Source organism: Haliaeetus leucocephalus, unplaced genomic scaffold (assembly GCF_000737465.1).
Source record: "Haliaeetus leucocephalus isolate CR32 unplaced genomic scaffold, Haliaeetus_leucocephalus-4.0 Scaffold598, whole genome shotgun sequence".
NCBI lineage: Eukaryota > Metazoa > Chordata > Aves > Accipitriformes > Accipitridae > Haliaeetus > Haliaeetus leucocephalus.
In genome coordinates this window covers 5512083-5519763 of record NW_010973034.1, presented here as the reverse complement: position 1 = coordinate 5519763, position 7681 = coordinate 5512083, and positions in this window count along the sequence as shown.

The window sequence follows — 7681 nt, the reverse complement described above, 5'->3', positions numbered from 1 at the left end:
ATTGTGGTAGTGCAGGGAGCGGAGGGCGAGCAGCAGAGACTACACTTTGTGAAGGATTTTGCTAGAAACCACTCAGGCTCTTATAGCGCAAAAACACAATTACAACAAAATGAGCAAATTCTGAGAAAAAGCATTGTTCAGGCCTTCATTTGTGTTGCTTTAAGCCTATGAGAGCTTATTAAATCATTCCACAAATACAAAATTATGTGTTCTCATTCAGTTTTTAAAAAATACAAATAGCTCTATTAAACTGAACATCTCAAGGCACTTCACAAAAACCGTACAGACCCTGCCCTGGAAACTAAGGTCTCGATCCTCATGTGACAGCAGTCGCACTAAACATAGAGGAGAGTGGCTGAGCACAAAACCAGCATGCAAGTCTTAGCAAAACGGAGGCCTCCAAGTTCACCAAAAAATGGAGCTAACAAAGATGGATGGATAGAAAGTGAAAGGAGCAATGGGCGTGTGCAGGTATGAATGGATATCTGGTTGCATCACAGATGATACAGTATAAATACATCTGTGCACACATTAAAAAAATGTATAAATCCCCTCGTACCCTTTTCCCATTTGCATTCCACATGCTTCCGCCGAGCCACTCAGGACTCTGTAAAAGAGCCCACTGTTCGCCAGCAACCACGGAGCTGCGGGCAGCTTCTGAGCTTGGAAAAAGCCACATTTCACTTATCTTTCCTCCTCTCCTCGCACCCAGATGCTTTGCAGAACAAACAAACTACATATCTACATATCATAGCCAAAACTACGTATCAGACTACATTCAGTGAAAGCCTCACTGTCTGGAGCTGTAAGATTCAGCAAACCTTGGCTGGGCTGTCCATGAGCCTGCTGCTTGATTTATGTTTTCAGATGGAAACTATATGAAGCTCTTAGTTATGCCTGGTTTTCTGCCAAAATCAGTTTGACCTAAACTAGGCTTTATAGAAACTTAAAGCACAAGGTGAAATGTCACATAATCCACAGTAAAACCTGGCTCTATTTTTTTTCTTTTTTTTTTAAGAAAGTGTACATTTTCTTGGGCCAAACTCTGAAGGTTTTGCTCATTTTAAACTTTCTCTGTGGGTGCTGTGAAAGGAGTAGCTGGAAGGCCCAAATTGGCTTTCCTGTCTTGTCTTCTTTCACAGCGTATTGGTTGAGTCTGATACCAAGGCAACAAAGAAGGAATGAATGTTGAATTGGGACTGAAAGTTGTCTGTTTTCAATAACAAGCACTATCTCTAGAGGAAAGGATCCAACTTTATACACGTGTAGGAGGCTGACAAGTTTCAACAAAACAAATGCAGAGGCAAAGAAATCATTGTGAGCTCTGAGCATCTGAGAAAAAAAAAAGAAAGCGGAGATAAGAAGCCAAGCCAGGCAATATTGACCAATCTCGTCTTTAAAACAAAAAACTGCACATCAGCTTCCATCCCCTGTGGCCGATTGAAAAGAGTAGGCAATGTTCATTAGCGGATATCAGACGCTGGGCTTAATTACTGTAATTTGTAAGAAGGGAAGTGCCACCTAGTGGCACGGGCCGTGCCGCCGCTCCCGCTGCAGGAGCTCAACCTCCGAGAGCAGCGAGTGCATTGCCAGAGGTCCCCACAAATTTGCTAAATACTCTAGACTAATACGTGCTATTAATTCTTTATCAAGTGCCAATGGGAATCGTGGCACCAGGCAAACACAGGGGGCCTCCTAGTCTAATTTAGATGGGACAATAGGGCCCAGAGACCCAAGATGGATATCCCCAGTGCAGATGCATTCCTTTTAATTCTGTTTGGTTTACCAAATAGGAATTCCTCTAGGAAACCTCAACAAAGAAGCGGATTAATGAGAACCCTAGCAGAGAGTGTTTGCTGTATAAGCAATTCCAAGCCTAAGTAAAGCGAGGGGCAAAGTCTGATCAGCGTTCAGTACCAAACTCAAATAAATTCTGACAGAAGTGGGTGAAAAATGCACCAGCTGCAGGTCAACAAGAAATGCTAACAACTCTCAAACACTGGCCTGCCTATTTTCATTAAAGAGCAAACAGAGAGCAAGACAAACACTTATTTTTCCCCTGCCTTTTGTTGTTCCGTGGAGTTCATTTTGACACTCCTACTCCTTCACCTAAACTGTCCCCTGGTTTCTTCTGTCTTCATGGCATCTTCCTGCTCCTCAACCCCCTTTACCTCTGCCTGGCTACATGCAAGATGGACTGCTCCTGCGATCAGGCTACATCGTCCCTCAGAGTACTTTCGTCTTGCTGCTGCCAAGTCCATTCTCTGCCTCTGCTGTCCCAGTGGCTCCTCAAATTCCCTGGTGCAAAAGTTTGCTTTTATGTGTAGAAGCAGGAAGACATTTCTGTCCCAAGCTGCTTACAGCTGCTCCCCTGGAGCATATCAGGGGGAACGTCTCTCCTCTTGGACTGACCTGAGTCTGCAGTGCTAAAGACTTGCTTAATGCAAGAGAGGGACGTTGCTGTACTTCAAAGTGCTTTGTTGTAACCACTTGGTCATAGCTAGCATGCAGCAGCTATGTCCAAAGGACCAGCCAGCTTTTGCTTCACTATGAGTTATTGCTTCCATGCTGTGGGATTTCCTCTAACTTATATACTCTGTATTACTTTGGTTTCCTGGTAGGGCCAACACATTCTGGGACTGTGGAATAGTTGATGGGAACTAGCCAGAAGGCAGTCTGCAAGAAGCAAACTCCCCCAAAACTATGATCTCTCCTACCATCCCATGACCAGCATGGTCCCTGGGGTAGCTGACGCCATCTTCAAATGGTTAGCGGTTCGATCCACTGCACACAAAAAAGTGCGATATCCAGCAATGCTGGTAATAGGCAAGACACAGAAGCTGTGAAACGGGATATGCTACTGGGTAGCATTACTATTAGTTTCAGTAGAAACACCTAAAACCACAGCTTCCTTTATCCCTTGTGCATCTGAACCAGGGGAGAAAAAAAATGAGAAAGAAGGTGATCAAACAGCTCCTTCTTAAGTGGCTTTTCTTGGAATATTCTATGCAATGATGTAGCTGAGGCCAAAGACAAGAAAGAGAAATACATCCCCTCCCAATCTGAGCAGAGTTGGACCACCTCTCGTCCTTCAAAATAAAATACCAGGCAGGTGGGTTTATCTATATTTATTGTGCCACAGGCCCCCTCATTTCTTGGCTCACAGGACCATTACTGGTGGCAGGATCAGCAGGAAGGACCAGCAGCGACTACAAAATATCCGTAAGGCAGCAGATTTCAGAGTCTCGGGGGAGCTCATGCCCCCAGCATGAGAGCTCCTTACCTGCACTGGAGCATGTCACCGACTCCGTTTGCAAACTCACCACCCAGAAAAGACAGCACAAACTGCTATCTAAGCACTTTGGGCATGGAAATGTCAACTTCAACATGCCCTGAAGGCAACTGCTCAGCCAGGTGTCCTGTTCAAAATAGAAAAGTGGACCCCTCCATTGCACTCCTGCATCAGGATAACAGCAGTGGTAGGTCTACTGACATTAGTATGGAAAAGTCTCACAGTTTGTGGTACTTTTGTCTGATTTTATGCTAAAAAGGGCATTTTTTTTTTAGCTCCTATAGCCAATGTTATGAACACTAAAGTTTTTCCCATTCTCCCTCATCCTGGGAGACCCCACTCACCACGACAGAGGAAACCTTCAGCAAAATATCTGGATACGGGAAAAACCTCTTTTTATCATTCCATCAGCATCTAGGGGATAATAATGGCATGTGTCTTCACAAGGTGGCCATTGCTAACAGACTGGCAAACATTGGTGAGTGAGCCTTGGTTATTACCAAGCCTTGCTGATACTTACTGATAACGGAGACCTGGGAATGGTGTGGGGGGGATGTGGAGCTTGAGGGTCCTTGGGCAGAGTACCCTGATTTGGTCTGCAGAGGAATTTCAGCAGCATTGCCTGATGCCTGGCTTTCAGGGCTTGCCTGGGGAGGTGTCTTCGTTTGCTGTACCTGCCTGCCACACCTGTTGGAGGAGGTGTGAGCTGCAGAGTGTGATGCTGGTGCTCATGTTGTACGCCATGAACAGATTCTCCCTTATTGACAGTTCCAGGCTTCCCAAAACACTGAGCCCATCTTCCTCTCAAACAATGAGATTGCTTTACAAATCACAGTTTTTTCTGTCTTTCATTATTTTTATTTGCACATTGGGTCTTCAGGGCAAAGTTGCTTCCTCTTTCCAAACTTCTCTCTACTACCACCGGGATTCAGATTCTGTGTTAAATGCAAATGAGCTTCTTGATTACTACATTTCCTGCTCTGAGGCCTTTTTTTTTTAAAAAAAAAAAAAAAAGCATTAATAATCACAGAACATTCAACAAAGTGGGGTAGTTTTCATCAGAGAGGGACTCCTCTGGCATTGTAAGGATCATAGGCTTTGCTGAGGAGTCAGCAGTGGTGGGACCCACAGCAGGAATAGCAGAGAAGCCATCACAGCTCCCGGCAGGAGTCAAGACCACGTGCAGCCCTGCCTGCTCCTCAGCACCAAAGGGAGATGGTTCTCCAGTGAAAGGACTGAATATTTCTGTCCACTTTATACCCATCCTTTCCCAACTGAACAAAAAAGGATCACTTCCTACATAGGAAGTGATAAGCTTTTTGTGGGGGAAATGTTTGCAACTACCCCAAGAATCTTATAAATTGTGCAAGATGTACTTGCAGACCCCTTTTCCCTTTTTATTTATTTGTTTATTTTAAATGAAGCTACCACAGATATTATCCTGGCCATGTCCGGGAGAAAGCCAGAAGATGGGGATGCCAGCAACAGGCCCAGCTCAGCTCTTTCAACGTGCTTTCACTCTCTTTTTCTCAAGGCGGGTTATGACTCTTCATGTAGACATGGATCTTTTCATCTCTCCTTGTCTGATAACAACCACCAAAATTTCCACCTTTTTATTTTGATCTGCAAAAAGGAGTCCCCAGGGAAGAAAAGTAGAGATTTTCTTGTATGATGGAGGACAAGGCAAAAGCCTGCAGTCTCCCTTTCCTCCTCCTTTTGGCGTCTTCCTGCTCCCCTTCATTTCTTTGCTCTCCTTCACACATGGTGAAGGAGAAGAAACTATTGACTGACACTTGTGGAGTCAGCAGGATCTTTCTAGTGACTTCAGTGGGTTTTGGATTAATCACATTGTTAATGTTTGTTATTGCTTTAGCAAAGGATGAGAAGGCCCAGGAAAAAGAGATTAGTTAAGAAAATATCTCTTAATCCGTTTCAAGAGCTTGCCCTATCAGTGTAGAACCAGACCCAGCAAGTTTATTCTTTACACAATGGTGGTACCTTCATATCATAAAAAGAAAAAAAAAAGAAAAAAAAAAAGAGAAGTTATGAAAGGCTTATTTCATTTGGTAACAGTAAGTGAACAAAACCACATTTGATTATTCAGGATTATTTCTGCACTAAAGCTTATGAAGCAGCCACAGACTTATCAAAACAAAAATAATGTGTGTCCAGGATGGAGTTTATCAGAGGAAGCCCAGGACAGTAGGGATTAGCACAACACTTGACTATGGGTCAGGCTGCCCCATGCTCGTAAGTTTCTTAGTTTCTTTCCCCCTTGCTTGCCTAGTCCTGCATTTGGTCCTCATAGGGATCAGGATTGAGAAGGACCTCAGCGGTGACCTGCCCATCCTAACAACTCCTCCCCAAAATTTTGAAGCAACTATTCTTTAAAGAGTCAGATCTGGCTGCATAAAGCAGACTGCTTTTTGAGCCTGACTTGAGACAGGGCCTGATACTTTGGCTTACACCAAGCAGAACCAAACGCCACCAACTTTCCGACACAGATTTTGGTGGGATTAGCCATGGAAGCATAGGTAAAAACATCCCAGCCTGGTGCCTTGTCCTTGGAGTCAGGGCAGAAACACAGAGACAGAACAGAAGGCAGCATCGGAACGCAGGAGAAAAACATATCATTGTCTTTGCCACAATCAAGGCTGCTGAAAGCCTCGATGTCCTGGACCTTCTCCTGATAAACTCTGTCCTGGAAGCTGACTATCTTATTGTAGATAATGCCTTGTCTGCCTCATCACATTTAATGCAGAAATAATACCTAACCATCAATTGTGGTTTGTTCTGTTACCAAATGAAACACTCTTTTCATAATTTTTCATAGCTGAATGGTCTCTCTGCTGCAGAAATATGGAGTAAAAATAGGTGGAGAAGCTTTTTGCCACAAAAGAAACATTGACATAACCCATCAAGTGTTTCATTTGAGGAAGTGGTTGTATCGACTACAGTTATTGGGCTGCTAAGCTTGACTTCTTTGAAGAGTTTTAATTTGGCTCTAAAAACGTATTTGACTTGAAGTGTAGGAGAGAGAAGGACTGTGAATAGGTTTTTCTTAAACAGAATCTGAGAACTTGAAAAACTATTGTTTCAAAAGTTTTTGTGGTTTCTGAACACACATTGGGTTTTAGATAACTGAATCACTGCAGAATCGGGAAGCAGCCTACATTTCTGTACCTTAAAGAGGAAAATTGGACCGATGGACTCATTTTCAGCACAGCTGGCATGGTGCAGCCCTTTCCAAGTAGATGGGAATGGGAAGTTAGACCTTCAGCGCTAGTGGCCAAGTGGAATAACTTTGCAAGGATCTTTGATTTGCCTGAACTGACCTTAGTATTTCTGGCATCTAAATTACATGAATTATTTCCTTAACTTTTACATAAGGCTTTTCACACACAGCAGCTCAGGAGGAAAAAAAGCATAGGAAAAGATGAAGAAAAGATGACTGTAAAGTCACAGAAGATGGCTTGAGAGAACCTATGCCAGACAAATTAGTTTTTCCTTGATAGACTGTATTTCAGATTCACAATATTCTTTCAAGTGATGGGAAGCCTTTTTTTTTTCCACAGATGTTCAGTTTGATATTTGCACATTGGCTGTAGCCACGGTCTAATTAATTTCAGATATTTCAAAACAATGGTTTCTCATACAGAACCATTTAGGGCCTGTGTTTCACAGTTAAAATGATAATCATTGTTTAGTCAGTAACATAAAACCTGTGCTTAAAAAGTGTGTAATGAAAATAGTATTTTTCATCATTTCAGGACTATTATGTAGCTAGCAGGATTTCTTTTCCCTCAATGATACTGCTTTAGGATTGAGACAAAGCCTAAACATTTTCCCTTTGTTGGGTTTTCTCACACAAATCTCAACATCTGAAAACAATGATTTGTCATGGGAGACATTTGGCAGTCCGAGCAAAGGTTTACTGTTTCTACTTTGCCTAAAATATTTACAAAGGAAAATATCTGACATTCACAGTAAATCAGACAATGTTTCAGGCCTCTGACACAACTCATTGGAGGAAGACTGCGTGGTCTCTCTGAGAGGAGAAAAGGAGATCCCGTTTCTGGACGGTTTTTGGTTCAGAGCAGAAAGCTTAGCTCTCAAAGAAGAAGGGGAGAGTTAAATAAAGTGGGATGAAAATACCTAGGGAGGGGTTGCTGAGGTCTGTTTTTCTAGCTCGATCAGCTCCTCACTTTCCCCAGTCCTTGTCTCCGTTCCTAAAAGCCCTGAGGGTCTCCAGTGCAAACCACCCTCCTTCCTCCAGGGATTTCTTTCTGTCCCGGGCTGGGGATGCCCGGGATGAGTTCCCCTTCCCTCCCACCCCGGCCCCACATTTCTGTCTGGCGACAGGAGCACAGGGAAGGAGGCGGGGGGGGG